This window comes from Euprymna scolopes, chromosome 30 (genome assembly GCF_053919585.1).
Source record: "Euprymna scolopes isolate OS-2025 chromosome 30, ASM5391958v1, whole genome shotgun sequence".
NCBI classification, from domain to species: Eukaryota; Metazoa; Mollusca; class Cephalopoda; order Sepiida; family Sepiolidae; genus Euprymna; species Euprymna scolopes.
Window position 1 is genome coordinate 78,075,988 of NC_136511.1, and position 16,794 is coordinate 78,092,781.

At 33.0% G+C, this 16,794-nt stretch overlaps 1 protein-coding gene across 2 annotated transcripts in view; it reads right to left on the reverse strand.

Annotated features, from left to right (window-relative positions):
* LOC145254851 (G-protein-signaling modulator 2-like) overlaps positions 1 to 13,985 on the reverse strand; it is a 635,388-nt gene extending 621,403 nt beyond the window's left edge. The window contains exon 1 of one of the 2 annotated variants that reach the window (XM_080113701.1): positions 13,758 to 13,985. The gene's annotated coding sequence lies outside the window, so the exon portion shown is untranslated. The remainder of the gene's footprint in view (positions 1 to 13,757) is intronic. The other variant, XM_080113700.1, reaches the window with a different exon arrangement.
* Positions 13,986 to 16,794: the final 2,809 nt, after the last annotated feature.

Consider the following 16,794-nt stretch of genomic DNA (forward strand, 5'->3'; position numbering starts at 1 on the left):
AGGTCTAAATGAACAGCTACATCAGGAATTGAAATACACTCTACTAAAGCCTGATTATCACAGCTGGTGAATTTTAAAAATGCAATTTGGACGTAAAGACACTTTAGAAGAAGAATATGCGATAAAGTTCTGTTTTAAACTTAGGAAAAAAAAATGTCACGGAAACGTATGGAATACTTCAGACTGCTTTTGTACCATCTTGCTTGAATCAAGTATCAGTTTTTGAGTAGCAGTCTGGAAGGCAGGGAGTTTAAGGGATGATGAGTTGTGGGAGGAGTAAGGAAGTCAAAATACCAGAATTGATTGGCCAAATATAGAATTTCATGGATAAAGATCATCATGTGTCTATATTGACAATAAGTACACAATTTGATGTCAGTTTGAGAACTGTAAACAATTATTCGTGAGGAAATGAAGATGCAGAAGATTTGAACAAAGTTTGAAGGGTGCTCAGAGATTAGAAAGACGTCATGATAGCAGGGAGTTGGTAGAGTTGATCAATTCAGATCACGCAGTCCAGCCCTTGCTCCCTGTGACTTTTCGTTATTCTCTAAGCTCAAGGAAAACCTTAAAGGCTATCGTTATGAGATAATGCAGATGAAAGACTGACGAGGGTAATTGACACATGCACAAGGACTTTGATGGGGCTTTCCAGAAGTTGTTGGAACGGTACAAGTGCATTGCAGCTGAAGATTACTTTGGAGGGGACTAGAGTTTCATGTGTGTACTCTCAATAAAAGTGTCCATACTCAAAATGTCTGGAAACTTATTGAAGGCACCTCATAACTGAAAATGCAGGTTTTGAACAATTGAAAAGTCCATACGTCATGTGATCTTATAACAAATCATAATAGAAGCAATAATTATTAGATCAAACCAGCCTAAACATTAAGAAATTATGGAATTTTTCACAAACAAAACAAGTAAACAATTTAATAGGGCAAAAATTTCATTCACTTTAACTTTAATATTTTTGCGAAAGACAACCATATATTAAGTTCACCAAATTCACGAGTGTACCTTTTTCTTTAAATTGAGGTTGTACACCTTTGTGCATAAAAACAACAATGTCGTGTGCACTAATTTATAAAAATATCAACGGATTTTTTTTTTTTTTTTTTTTTAATCGCCCGACACTGAAAATGAGAACCTCAACTTGGAAGTAACTTAGAAAAAGAAGTTAATGACACAAGAGAAAGAATTGTGCGCTCATAAAGAGAAGCCATTAAGTTTTGTTTACATCCAAATCTTATTAAAATAAACGTTAACTAAATGAGTTGACATTGAAGGGAATTTCACCATGTTTCGCGTTTTTTTTTGGGGGGGGGTACACTAAACTCATTACTTTGTGATATCCACAGAATGAGAGCTGTTTATCTAATCATCATTTAATAGGAATAATGTACGTCATTAATGAAAAACATGTTTTCGGCTTGATCCATTTATGAAATAATTCGTCTGGCCTAATTAATGTTTTAAGTTTTATTACTAGTGGAATCCTGTAACATTATACCGATATAGAATAACAATGTGTTCTACATCAGTCTGTATAATTTACTAATAATAACATTGACAACAACAATAATAATAATATTATTACTACTAATACTAATCCATTTGAAATAATGGATGGGTCAATACTATAAAAAGTTTTATTTTAATGTATTTCTCTAAAGCCAATGTTATTGTCAGCTAAATATGTTTTTAGTTAAAGAAAGTGTTCCTTCTTTAAAATCGTAATTCTTTTTAAAACAATGAATAATATCTTTTTAATTGTAATTGTCAGCTAAATATTCTTCAAATCAATAAAAACAAGCCATTTTTTAAAAATGCATTTGCTTAAAATTATCAGGACCCGTATTGCCTGAATGGAAAATAATTTAACTATTAAAAAAATGAAATAAACAATGGCTTAAAAATAATTATACCTCTCAAAGTAACACAATAAGGTGAGTGAGAGGACTAAATAGAGTGAAACTGTTTGCTATATTCTTTGTGGGACTACATATGTTTCACCTGCCATTTAAAAATGATTACATTTATTCTGAACAAACTGCTTCTCTCATTTTTAAAAAGTGGCTTGTTTTATTGTTCGGAATAAATGATCATTTTTGAATGACAGGTGAAATGTATGCATAGATTCATGGAATACACTTTAGGAAAGTGCTGCAAGTAGCTAGTGCGAAACATTTGTTTATGGAGTGTTTAATTATTTTCCTATTCAAACTAGTGACGTAGGAAAACTATTAATATAGTAAAGCATTGTTTTAGTCGATAGAGTGACAATTTGATTCTGGAACAGTTTATTTTAAAATGGGTCAAGTTGGAATTGTTTACCTTGACAACATCGGATTAATCATGAATCACCATTTGTTAATCGAAAGCTCATTTGTTTTAATGCATATGAAAACTGATAATGCACATACAAACATGAAATGCCGTAGTATGGTATTATGCAAATTTGTTTTCATTTTTGTGCCATGCTGACGTTATAAAAGTTCGCTGAAAAAAAAAAAATTATATCATTCTACAGCTCTAAAAGGATTGCACCAGGTATGAAATACTTTTAGAGCTGTAGAATGATATAACTATATGATAGGACATATTTAACTCATCTAGACTCTAAAGGAGTCAAATATCCCATGATGGAGTACTGTTGACACATCTGGGGAATTGATGTTCAGAGCACCATTTCCTGCCTTGACAGAGTAAATACAAAACCAACTTCGAAATCTAATGAACGATACCCTCTTCTCTTCAACCACTTTCTCAGAAAAAAAAAAAATCTTTCTCTGCTCTATTTATTATTTTCATAACCGAGCTCTTATCGTTTCTCACCCCCACCCTCGTAAAACATTCACAACAAAGACTCATCTAACTACAACCATTATCAATAATTTCCCTTTTCTCCATCCAGTGTTAAATTATTTTTATATAACTCACTAAGAGCTCTTTATTTGACCTCTTATACATTCCTATTTTTATATTAACTACCAGCCATGTTGGATCTATGCCAGTATGTTGGCTAGTTTTATAAGATTTTTTTCTCGTTTCATACTAAATTGATTTTAATGCCAATAAGTTTAGCATGTCACAAACTTATAATAAATACAATATTTGATAAGAGGCTAATGTAGTTTGCTTGAAGCATTGTCTAGTATGTATATAAAAGAAATTGAAGTTCATAGGAGGCAATACAATGCAGAGGTGTAATATATAGATACAAACTGAAACAAATTAAGATATAAATGGTAGAATAAACTATGCAAATTCACATTTATTAATACAATATATTGATCATTATTTTTGTTCGAGTATTTGTATGATGTTGCTAATTGTTATGTTTTATATTATTTGGTATTTCAATATTTGGGATATTTTGCACGTCGTCTTACCAAAATTCCTTCTAGACTGGAGTAATCCATATATTCCTTTTTCTTGGGATATTTGGGATATAAATAAATCGATCCTATGTTAAATTTTGCCCTCGTGAGTAAATAAAGATTTCGGTCAAAATCAGAGTCAGGTGTTTTTATCAAACTTTAGGAGGGGCAGAGTCAGCAATTTTTGTAGAGTCTGGGTGTGAATTCAAGTTATATTTATATGCTTTAATAAAGTTGCTACAGACAAAATATAAATGTAAAGCGATAAACAATACCCATAATTGGTTGTATTTACCCGATATTGCCCGGGTGGATCGTAATTTAATTTTTGCCTTCACACTAACTCCAAAAGGAATGAATAGTAATGCATATAGAAATAAGGTAAGTGACTAAGATGTGAAACAAACTAAATTGTTTAAAGACAGAATTTTTTTTTTTAAATAAACAAGATAACTTTAAAAATAAAATGGTCTGCATCATCACAGAACTTATGAGTTCAGAAGGAAGAGTAACACTAAATGTCTTTTTTTTTCCGTATAATTTAAACTCAAGTAGTTTTAGTACGTGACTGTAAATAAATACCAAAAGTTAAGTGCGGCAAGGAGAAAATAACAGGAAGAGGAATTACCAAAAATAAAAGAGTGGAGAGAAAGAAGAGATCAGAAAATAACTGGTCAGGTTAATTTTTTTTTTTTTTTTTAAGTCTCCATATATAACAAATATTAAACTGTCGGTAAATTTTTACGACCTGTCCCAGAGTATTATAAATACCCTAACCTCCTCATATTAAGAACGGCATTCGGAATACCCCCTTAACCTCGAAACCCGTTCTTATCATGGGAAGGGATATTTATTCCGAAAGCCGTGCTTAATATGGGTGGTTAGGGGTGTTTATACTACGCTGGGGCAGGTCGTAAAAAAGTAAAAATTTTCCGACAATATTTTTGAAAAGAAAATTATGGCCGAGATTATATACATCATGCATACATACATTACATACATACGCGCGCTAAGTTTTAAAATTCAGAATTGCTAAGTTTTATCTTTAAAAAAACACATTAGGTAAATGTGCATTTTAACATTCCCCACAAACCTTTATATTCTAGAAGAGTTCTGTCCGCGATAAGTGAAGAGTTCAATCACTCCTTTCCATGCTAAGAATAGCTTTCTAAATTAATGTTAAAATGCACAAAGTTCCAAAGCGTATAAGTTTAAGCGTCTGCAAGAAACACGGACAAAACAAGTTGACCGGGAAAAGAAAGACGTACAAAGATTATAAAGAAATCAAGAAAGAACCTCTGCCCCCCCCCCACCTCTTTTAACAAAAAAGTGAAACATTTTTCAATTAAAAAAAAAAAAGTAAATATCCAGATACGCTACTACAGAACACCGACCACTCTAATTTGTTTTTTTTATAGGTAACTAGCAGGGGTGCCCGGCGTTGCTCGGGTGTTTGGAGGTGTATGCTGTGCAAAAAAAGCAAAAAAAAAAAACAAAAAAAAATGGTTAATTTTTTAAAACTTTGACCCCTATTATGACCCCCTTAAAATTTATAGTTTCGGGCTCAAATCACTTTATTAAGTTAGATCCAGGTTCAAGGAACCTATATCTAAAATTTCAAGTGTCTTGACCCAAAATTGTCGGAGGAGTTTGGTAGAGTTCTTAAAGGTCAAATCGTTGAAATTTGACCCCTTAACAGCCAAATTTCTGGCTGACACCCGTCACATCGATTTTCCCAAATCTCAGTACCCGGTATTTCAAATTTCGAGTCTAATAGACGAAATAACTCTGTCAATTTTTAGTCTATAGACTCAGTCTATAGACTAAAAATTGACAGAGTTATTGCGTAGGGAAATGTACACAGACAGACACGTTCACTTTTATAGATATATAGATAGATTGAGGTCGTTTATGCTACAGTGTGCATGCGCGTAGCATAAACAGAAGCTGCAAAATGGTGGAAAGTAGTTCGTGGGTTCAGGGGTAAATACCATGCAAACGGTAAATTTGCCCCAAGTTTGACTATCAGATTCGTTGTCAGCGACCTCAATTACCTATAAAAACAAATTAGAGTGGTCGGTGTTCTGTAGTAGCGTATCTGGATATTTACCAAAAAAAATCTTAAAACTTTGCAAAATAATTAATTTCTTTGTTTTCGATGAGCTACGGGCTCCCTTACGATAGAAGCTGATACATAAAAAAGACTTCGAGTTATCTCCCTTTTTGATTTATTTATATATCGGCCATCTTTCTTTTCCCGGTCAACTTATTCTGTCCGCGTTTCACATAGACGCTTAAACTTGTTATAATTACTGCTGATAATATTTCATATTCATTTTTTTGTTTAATAAAACATAAAACTAAATTATTTGTGAACAACAAAATCATGTTGAAACTCCATTGTGACCATACATTAGGGGTAAAATACAAAATATCCATTTTATCTGAATGCCGTTGCGAATTAAAAAAATATCCACACTTACAGTTTATGCCATACTTTATTTTCAATAATTTGTTTAATTATTAAATAATCAAATCAAATTGGGGTTTGTATTACTGTACACAGATTCGAAAAAGTTGTCAAAAAACAAATATATAACAAATATTATCAAAGGCAAGATAAGTTACTTTTCTACCAAACTAGATACATTTTTTTGTTTTTATTCAATGTAACATGTTTATTTAGCTCGAAAAACATGCAGTGTTTACCGATGTATTGGAAAATTTAAAATGGCACCCGACACTCTCTTTAACATGGTAAGTTTGGGAAAAGGTGTTATAAATAATAAACTAGATAAAATACTATTTAAAAAACACCGAATATATGTCAACTTATGTCACAGTAACATATAATGAGCGAATTTCTAACAGTATTTTGTCTAGTTCATTATTTCTAACATCTTTTCCTGAACTTACCGTGTTAAAGAGAGTGTCGGGCGCCATTTTGAATTTTCCAATACATCGGTAAACACTGTATGCTTTTCGAGCTGAATAAACTTGTTACATTGAATAAAAACACGAAAAATATATCCAGTTAGGTAGAAAAGTAACTTATCTTGCCTTTGATAACATTTATTTGTTATATATGTTGTTTTTTTTTACAACTTTTTCGAATCTATGTGTACAGTAATACAAACCCTCAAATTGTTTTAAAATTTGAATGTTTTATTTTTATTTGGAAAAAATATTTTTAAATAATTTAATTATTAAAATACATTACAAGGTAACAACTAATAAATAATAGCTGCAAACAGTTTTTGTTTTTAAAGTTAAAACAAAAAATATCCAGGTAGGTCGAAGAGTAACTTATCTTGCGTTTGGTAACATTTTTGTTCCACATTGAATTGTTGGCTATTGTAAAAAAACAAGGGGGGGGGATTTAGATCTTCAATCTTATTTTACAAATTCCATCATATTCTATACACTCTCTCCCTTTTTCTCTCTTCATTCGACCAAACACTCCACTAACATCTTCCAGGTTGGGGTGGGAACGTTCGCCTCTTAGGGATGCGAAAAAGGTTATTCTATCCTCGTTTTGGCTTGACAATAAAAAAAAAAAAAAAAAAAAAAATTATGAGGGTAAGACAATACGACTACTACCGACACTAATAAGACTAGAAAAGCGAACAAGAAGTTTACTTTTTTATTCAGACTCCTAATGCAAGAGCGAGCGAGCAGAGAGAAAGAGGTTACATACAAATATGTATAAGTATTTCTAAATATATTTACCTGCCCCCGCCCACTGCAACGAGGTTAAATATGACGTTGCTTAATGTGGGGTAATCAAACTCCCATCAACCATAAAATTTCATTCTGGCTGAGTATAAAATTTGATCGGACAAGTCGGCATTCCCCCCCCCCCCTTCTCCTATTGGGGAGCGCTTCACGACCGATAATAAACCAATCAACCACTCCCGAAGGAGGAGATAATGCCTTAAAGCATGGACTTCTTGAACAGTTAGAACCTAGAACCATATTTCACTAACATTTAAGAGTGGGAAGACTCCTGTGATATATAGCAAAAACAAATTCCTTTCAAAGATACATTGATGGGAGATGGGTTCTCTAATATAACAGGGCTGAGTTTTAAAAATCTCGTTTTTAATTTGGTCTATGAGTCAGGCAGGCAGGCACTGAGGCAGTGAGGCACTGCAGTACAAAAATGACTTTCTGTATGAATGATGGGTATCCATAAAAGTTCAGTACTTACGGAACGAAGGCCACGAATCAACCCAGAATATAGACGCAGAATCTCAAATTAAACTCGAAAATAGTAATTTTTCTTCAACTTTTTTTTTTCTTTTAAACCCTTACCTTACCTTTCGCATACTTAGTCTCGTCTGCCTGTTTGTTTTTATCGCAGTTCTCAAATCGTACTATTTCGGTCATTTCCGGGATTAACTCTCCTCAATACTCAGGACACACTCCGTAAGCACTGAAATCCTCTGAATTACAAATACCTTACTTTCTAACATTGAAAGTCTTAACGTAACTTTCGAATTTTGCAAGTTCACGAAATAAACATAGCGGGCATTTTTGTAAATTTGTATTTCGATCGTGCGAAAAAGTGCTTTGGAAGCTTATGCTGATTCTCTTAAATTCTTGAATTGAATTAAAGTTAAATAAAACCAAAATATCAAGTATTATGATTTACTTTAAAAGAAACGTGACTCTTACGGCAAAGAACACAACTGAAAAGGATTTTATGTTTTTACTTATTTTAAGAATACTGTTAGCCATGGGAGTGGGGCAGCTGGGGCACTGGGGCATTTGTAAAAGCACCTTAAAGAATGCACAAGTATCAGGGATCATTAGTACACACCACAGAAAAATATTAATTTTCGAACGTCCCCTATCGTTTGAAAGAACCCAGTTTTATTTATTTATTTATTCATCATTATCATCGATTGGATGCAAAACACACACACACACAAACACACACACACACACACACTAAATCTTTCCAAGACATTTATCAACCAAATTTTCCAATACATTAAAATTTAAAATAATTGAACTCAATAACGTCAATAATTTTTGTACGAATAACTTTGAAGAAAATTGATACTTAACAGAATAAGGATTGTGCTGACTACTGAAATAACGTTAATATTCAGAAAACCATTCTTAACACGGATGGGGGGAGGGCTACAAAAAAAAAAAAAGATATTCTGTACTTTCACCTAACAATATAATAAAAAATATATATACCGTAAAAACAGAATTTAAATTGAGAATCCTGTTAAAAAAAATAGTACGGTTCGTATTATTCAGAAAATTAAAAAACAAGCTAATTTTTTAACACAAAGAGGGGTTACCACATATCAAGGCATGGAAACCACTCGAGGATAAAGGTTAATGCATGTACGTGGGGCAGTGTGGTAATCTTTTGTGGTGGAAATTTGGTATAATTAGATTATTTACGAGGGCGGTTCTACAAGAACTTGTTTATGTTGAACTTGAAGACTATTGTAGTCAGCTGGAAAGCAGACCAGCGGAACAAAGTTCCACAGGCGGGCAGTTCTAGGAAAGAAGTTTTGTTCATGGAATCCATGTTTAGATTTAGGAACCGATAGAGCGTGGGAGAATTTATTGATAGTGATTTATTTGGGATAATCGAGTGGTCTTGTTTTCTTTTGTGAAAGATTGATAATGAATGGGGTACCATAGATTGGAGCACAGTCGAACACTTGCCATGAAAATAACGATGGAGCAGAGACAGGCTCGCAACGTCTTTTCTGTTGGAAAGAGGTTGCAGAGAAAAGGACATCACCTACTAGATTACGAAGTTGGTTTTGAACCCTGTCCAGGCAGGTGAGGGTACTCCTGCCCAGATGTTAGGAATATTTTGTTTATGCCTATTTACTTGCCTCCACGAATGGCGGACTTTTAATGTGGCAAATCCTGTTCCTAAAAAGGGCTCACTGAATTCTGACAAAAATTAAAATTGCCTCAATCTAGAAAGATTTCTCCACTGACCGAAAACAAAAAAATGTAGCATCGGAACAGAGACTACACTTTGCTCCTAGGCAAAAAAAAAAAAAAAATTATCAGATAAGCTTATGTGTAACTTTGATAATTACACATTATCAACTTAGTAAATACTTTAATCAAATATTTATTTAAAAAATAAAAGCAGGGAAAATTGAAAGTATTTTTTTTTTTAAATTGACATTTTTATTCATTATCACCCGGGTAACAACCAATAAATACTGTTTAACAAAAATGGTTAACATTTTTAACTTAATATAAAATAAGTAAAACCATGTAAAACATTGGGCATTGTGCACTACTGCACTATAGACAACAAAGCGAAAAGGGGGTAATATATATAATAAATGTTACCAAAGACAAGTTAAAGTTATATTTATTGGGTGGGTTTCTACCAATTTCTATTTGTTTAATTTTCGATTTTTGAGCGATTATCGAAACTCCAGATGATCGTTTACCTATAGTCATTTTTTTTCTCTCTTGCTCTAACTGCAAATAGGGCACTACTTGCATTTCAAAGTAAGTAGACGCTTTAAAATAAGTTTAACACACAAAACATTTTCCAGGTAGGTAGAAGAGAAACTTATCTTGCTTCTTATATATATCGACTTATTTCTTGACCACCTTTTATTTATTTATTTTTATTGCAAAATGCCACAAACATGTCTATTCTGTAGATTTTTGCCAGGTAATTTGATTTGTTTCTTATTCCGTATTTTATTTATTTTTTTGTCAAATTATTAAAGATTTGACAATTAAATTTAATTATTACAGTATCGCTTGGTTAGTTGTTAAGCAAGCTCAATCATAAATTATAACTAATTTGGATCTGTTTTACTGTACACAGATTCGAAAAAGTTGTCACAAAAATATAGAACAAATAAATGTTATCAAAGGCAAGATAAGTTACGTTTCTACTCAACTCAACATGTTTTTAGCGTTTATATTTAATATAACATGTTTATTCAACTCGAAAAACAGTGTTTACCTACCGATGTATTGGAAAATTCAAAATGGAGGCCGATTCTCTCTCTCGGAGATGGTAAGTTTGGGAAAAGGAGTTATAAATAAAAAAAAAACAGTAAAAATACTGTTAAAAACCCGCTGAATATATGCCAGCCTATGTCACGGTAACATATTAAGCGAGTTTCTAACAGTATTTTGTGTGTTTTTTTTTTTCATTTATAATTCATTCTCCCAAACTTACCGCCTCAAAGAGAGAGTCGGCTGCCATTTTAAATTTTCCAATACATCGGTAAACACTATGTTTTTCGAGCTGAATAAACATATTAAATTAAATATAAACACTAAAACATATTCAGTTGGATAGAAAATTAACTTATCTTGCCTTTGATAATATTTATTTGTTCTATATTTGTTTTCTGACAACTTTTTCGAATCTATGTGTACAGTAAAACAAACCCACTAATTTTGTTATTTAATCTAATTTATAAAATTATTGAATGGAAAAAGGTAAAACTTTCATTACGTAAGGATTTGCTCAAATATTTAAAGCTAGTTTGAGATTTTTTTTGGCAGTTTAAATGCTTCCAAATTAAAAGGATCACGGAGCAATTCCCTTTTTCTTCAGCAATTAACAAAACATTAAAACAGCTGACATGTTTTCGAAAAAAAATGCAATGTATTCTGATGGAATTAATTTCGCAATCAAAATATATTAAGGGTCAATATTAGTACTTTTATACTATTGCAATTTTTTATTTTATATTTTCATACAATAAATAATCGATTATGTTTGTCGAAGTCACGTAGGGGGCGAGAAATAAATACACAAGAAATGATTACATAATTTTACTTGATATAGTAAATATTTTGGTTATCTTTACGATTACTGCTTTTACTTCACTTCCGTTTGCTTCTTTACTTTTGATTTTTTTTTTTTTTACGGAATCTTATTTATTAAATTGTTAGGGGAAAGTACAGTATAGGGAACGAAAGGGTACTTTTACGACCTAACCAGCGGAGTATAAACAGCCCGACCTCCCCATTAAAAGAACGACTTTCGAGGTTGAGGGTGTTTATTCCGAAAGCCGTTCTTAACACGAGGAGGTTGGTGTTTATACTACACAGAGTTAGGTCGTAAAATATCAACGGAAGTTCACCTCTCCCCCATGTTAAGGGCTTTTCTAAATAAGGTTATTTAGCAAAAGAAAATTCTTTAACAGAGACCGGAAGTGAAGTGGAAACACTAATCGTAAAAATAACCAATATTAAAACCAGCTCAAAAAGGTTCAGTTTATATTCAATAAACTATCTAAAACTAATCACCCAGTTTCCATCCACTGTTTACATTAAGAAAACTGGATCTATTTCTAAACATAAACTTAGAAAAAAAATTAAAATATTTAAAATAAAGTTTAAAAGAAAACGATTCAAATGTTTTAAAATAAACTAATTATATTTACGTATGCAATATATTGTATTGTTATGCAAAGGTTGCTTTGATAGTAAAGGCCCTATTTTGTTTACATGAAATTATTACTTTAAAATGAACCCCCAGTTTTTGTCCATCTGCGGATATACGCTCTGTCTGTACCGGTTTTATAAGGAGTGTTATGAAAACAAAGACAGAATGTATAAAAAGTAAGTAAATATTAATTAAAAACCAGGTGAAGTAATTTGGTTTTAGGGAGTTAATTTTAAGCGGAAAAGGCAGATTCATTACAATATTAAAAAGGTGTAGATTAGTGTTCCCAAACTAAGGGGTCTATTTACATGTTAGCAACTATATGAAATTGAACCCCCAGTTTATTTTTAGGTTCTTATTTATACGGAATTCGTTAATTTATATTATAAAAAGAGTTTGTAATTGAAACCGATCGAGTCAGAGTTGTAAACAAAATGGTATTAAAAAAAAAATAATAATTGATTAGATTAAATATTTTTCTTTGGAGAGGGGGGGGGATAGAGCATAAACAAAAATAAATGAAAGCAGTTGCTTCTGATGGCAGTGAAAAATGTTTTCGCATCTGTCATCTAAATATAATATTCCTCATTTTTGTCCGGTAAATGACCCCTCTTTTGTATCCTCTTTTCCTGGGGGGAGGGGGTACGGGTGGGGCCCAAAAATAAGACAAAAAGGAGGAGTCTTTTGGCTCCAAGTTTGGACTCCGACTCTTCGAATTTGCGAGAAATTTTAAAAATATATCTACTTAAAAAAATAAATAAATAAAATAGAGGGGAGACATTTCTTACTAAAGACAAAACACATAAATGTTATCAAAGGCAAGACAAGTTACTCTAACTAGTAGGATAAACTTCTTAGCGTTTTAAGCGTTTATTCAGTTCGAAAAACAAGTAGTGTCGAGTAATGTTACAGAACAAGAAAAAAGGCAGACAAGAGAGGGTCAAATCTTTGCGTCTTGATAATCGCTTAAAAATAGAAAATTACACAAAATAGAAGTCAACATAAGAAAATCTTAAATATAAATAAAGTAAATAAAATGAAATTGCGACCATTTGTTTCTCGCATCTACACAACTTGCACATTATCTAAGATTAATCGATAATTAATTTTGGTACTCATATGCACTTATTGATCCGTGCTGAAATAACTTTATTTTAAAAGCCATTCTTAACATGGGGAGGGGAGGGTGCTTTGTACTTATTCTGTACTTTAACCTTACAACTGAATTAAAAAAAAAAATAATAAATAAAAATAAAAAAAAACTTTAATTAAACTTGGAAATACGATTTAAAAAATAGCGCGGATCAGTAAGTGCAGCAGCACCTTAATTTTAAATGCAACGGCGAAAATTAAAAACGATATTCAAAAATAAGAATTAGACTACGAAATTAAATTCAGCAGAATGCATTTCGGTTTCGTCGTAAACAAGTTAGTTAATAAAATAGCTAATATAACAGAAAAAAGAAACTGAAATTTGAATGGAATTTGGAAGCAGTTAAACTGTCGAGTAGAAACGCATTTCATGTGTGGATTTAGAATTCGTAAATCATTGTAAATATTAAAAGACTGAAAGTTTTGGAGGTTATATCTAATTATTTTATAAATAGAAAAAAAGAAAAAACATCTGGACAAATTTTTAACAATTTGGTTCAATTAAATAATTGGATATATTGAAACGGTTTCTAGAAGTTTAAATGACCCAAAAAATAATGCAATGATTAAATTTAACTTTCAAAATCTCATTTTAAAATAATTATTATTTGCTTAAAAACATAAGAAAACGAAATATTTCCGGGAAACGTTGGGTAGAAAAGGTACGAATAAATAAATAAATAAATAAATAAATAAATAAATAAACAATCGGTAAAGACGAAACAAACTTTTTTTTAAGAAACGCGGGTGAAAGTTTAAAAAAAAAATAAAAACAAGAAAAGTATTTTTTTTTATAAAGTTACCTTTTCATAAAGAAGATCAGATTTCAAATTTACTCCGTGATAAAGTAAAAAAAAATGTATCATTCCACGTGTTATTTAATTTATATCCACAAATGAATGTTAAAAAACCAAAAGATGTGGAATCTTTCCGTATTCTTCGGTTCACGTTACAAGAAAGAATGGCTCTTTCTATAAGAACGCTACTCCCCCTCCTCCTCCCTGTTATACTATTATCTCCTTTCTCTATCTACCAATTCCCCCCCTCTCTTATATTTTGCCTCTCGTTTCACTACTTCCTCTCTCCCTTCCTCTTTAACCAGCTTACTATGTTAATAAACTGCTGTATCAGGTTTAACATACGCTAGCCAGGAAGCCATCATCCTCACAGGCATTATATCCTCCTTTCGGGAAGGAAGAGATTATTTAATTGCTGGTCGTATGGTTTGGTGCCGATGGGTTTGGATGTTTTTCACCTACCCAGACTAGCGTCCTCTTTTAACGGAAACTGGAAACGGACGTCTCTATTTACTTGCTTCCCCACGAGGGCAAAGTTAGACGAAATGTTTTATGTGAGGTATATTCAACATGCCAAAAAGGGAACTCTGGGTGGGACAAAATTAAAAAGAAAAAAAAAGTGATATCCAAGAAAAGAAGGATTTCGCTTCCTCCGACGGAACAGCTACTATATTCTGATCTTTGATGAAATAGACATTGCTGCCTCTCCTCCTCTGTACGATTTTTTTTTTTAGCTGGATATTTAATTTTATTTGTTTTATTTTTTATTTTATTTTTTTAGATGTCTATTTCTTTTTCCACGTTGTATGTGTAACTTAACTATCTTCTCATCCAGATTAAATGTGGCAAGTTTAAAGTGGGGAATTCAGCAATGCTGAATTCCCCACTTTAAACTTGCCACATTTAATCTGGATGCTCCAAAGAAAAGAGGGTACCCTATATAAAAAAATAAATTAAATAAATAAATAGGTACATAATATGGGCCGAGCTATTTTTTATATAGGATTTTCATGTTAAATTCAATTTTTACCGTATATTTTTTCTTTGTTAAATTGTTAGGTGAAAGTACGAAATAGTTAACCCCTCTCCTCATTTAATAATGCATCAGTCCGGTCCGTATTCTGCATATAAGTGCCATAAAATATATCTATTTTCATATTCCTTGCTATTTCCCGGTGAGGGTTTTCCAGGTAATATCGTTCTGTTTGATACCAGGAAGACATTCTCTCCCATGCATTATCACTTTTTTCTGAAAGGTGTGGGTAGAGAGTGATATCACTTCTGGGCGCCTTCACCACTGAATACTAACGGGTCCAATTGCTGCAAATTTTAGAAACATCCAGGGGTGCCCCCCTCTCCCCACTTTTCTTGGGGGGGGGGGGTACTGGCCTGTGTAACGTCCACTCTCTGGGTATTCCCTGATGAGGCGCCGCCTTAGACCAAAAGCAACAAACCTACACCCTCCCTTCATCAAAGGAGATAAAGCCTAGGAATATGGCTTTCTGAACAAGAACAGAAAAGTTTTATGATCACAACTCCCTCGAAAATGTGTATTTTAATTTAAAAAAAAAAATAGTTTGTGAGATATATTCTCACCTCGGTTTTGCCCTTGGCAGAATGAAACAAAGCAATCAGAGATCACAACAGGCTCACCTTTAAACTTCAACATAAATTTTATTAAGGTAAAAAGATCCAATTGCAAAAGATGTGCCATCTTTAGCTTTCTGCAGAACAGAGCTGGTAAAACCTGTAAGGGTAATAGTTCATGTTTATCTTCGCATTTGGAGAATTCAAGTCTCTACGCTGTTCGAAGAATAGTCGCAGCAAGTCGATGTGTTGAAGTGATGCCTTCTAAGGATGAATGCTTTGAGTCCGGGTTTCATCATGGAGTTCACTGTAAAAACCGTCCGAATTGCTGACAAGTGGCAGGTCAAAATGTAGACCATAAGAATTGTCTCGGAGAGACATTATAAGTAATGATGAGAGTCAGTCCAATCGTAGAGCACAACAGTGTGTGAAGTATATAATATTTCGCCCGACATAAGGACATTAGTGTTTATAAATGATAATAAAATTTCGCCCTACGTTAGGGCATTAATACATCTCAAAGAGACAAAAGGTTTTTGAGGCTCCAAGCCTTGAGTAAGGAGATGAGTTTGCATGTCCATTCAACCTGCTGTCTTGATGAAAACTGGTGCGACCTGAAAACAGAAAATAGCACCATATACGACTTGGCAGTTAATAACAACAATAAATCTGATAAGTCCAAACAACATCATGGGCAGCCAAACCGACCAATGCGGTGCCTGCTTATTTCTGCAGAAATCGTGTAGTAAGGATGGGATTAAAAAGCAACTCGGTGGTGTCCGATTATGTTTGTTTCATTATATGATACGGGATGAACCTTATTAAAAAAGACACCAGAAGACAAGATACATTTAAGCGTGATAAGCCATGGAGCAAGTCCATGTATTTATATTTACTAACCACAAGGGACGCAACTCTTGTATTGTTTTATATTAAAGAGTTGACCGAAGGGGACATAACTCATAATATGACAGGTGGTGGGGGAGGGGGAGAGAAACAATAGGGTGGAGAAACGTGTTAAAAAAGTGGCAATAGGCTGGAACCTGTAACGCAAAGGAGAAAAAGAAGGTGAGGTTAAATTTTTTAAAAAGTGGTAGTAGACAGGCAGGCTTGAACCTGTAATGTGAAGGAGAGAAAGAAAATAAATAATGGGCAGTCAACGATTCCCCCACTATCAAACAATCATGAGGTTGCTTGCACGGCAACCGACAAAGCTAATCTGCTTGCCAGTCGGTTTGCCTCAAACTCCACACTGGACCCGGCACACCACTCCCTCCCCGACTTTCCTTTGCGGACAGACGCCACACTAGACGATTTGAAAATCACCCCCTCTCAGGTACATGGTATCATAAAAAATCTAGACACCTCAAAAGCATGTGAACTCGATCTCATCCCGGCTGTGATATTAAAAAAATGCTCTGCTGAGGTTGCTCCAGTTCTCTCCGAACTTTACAAT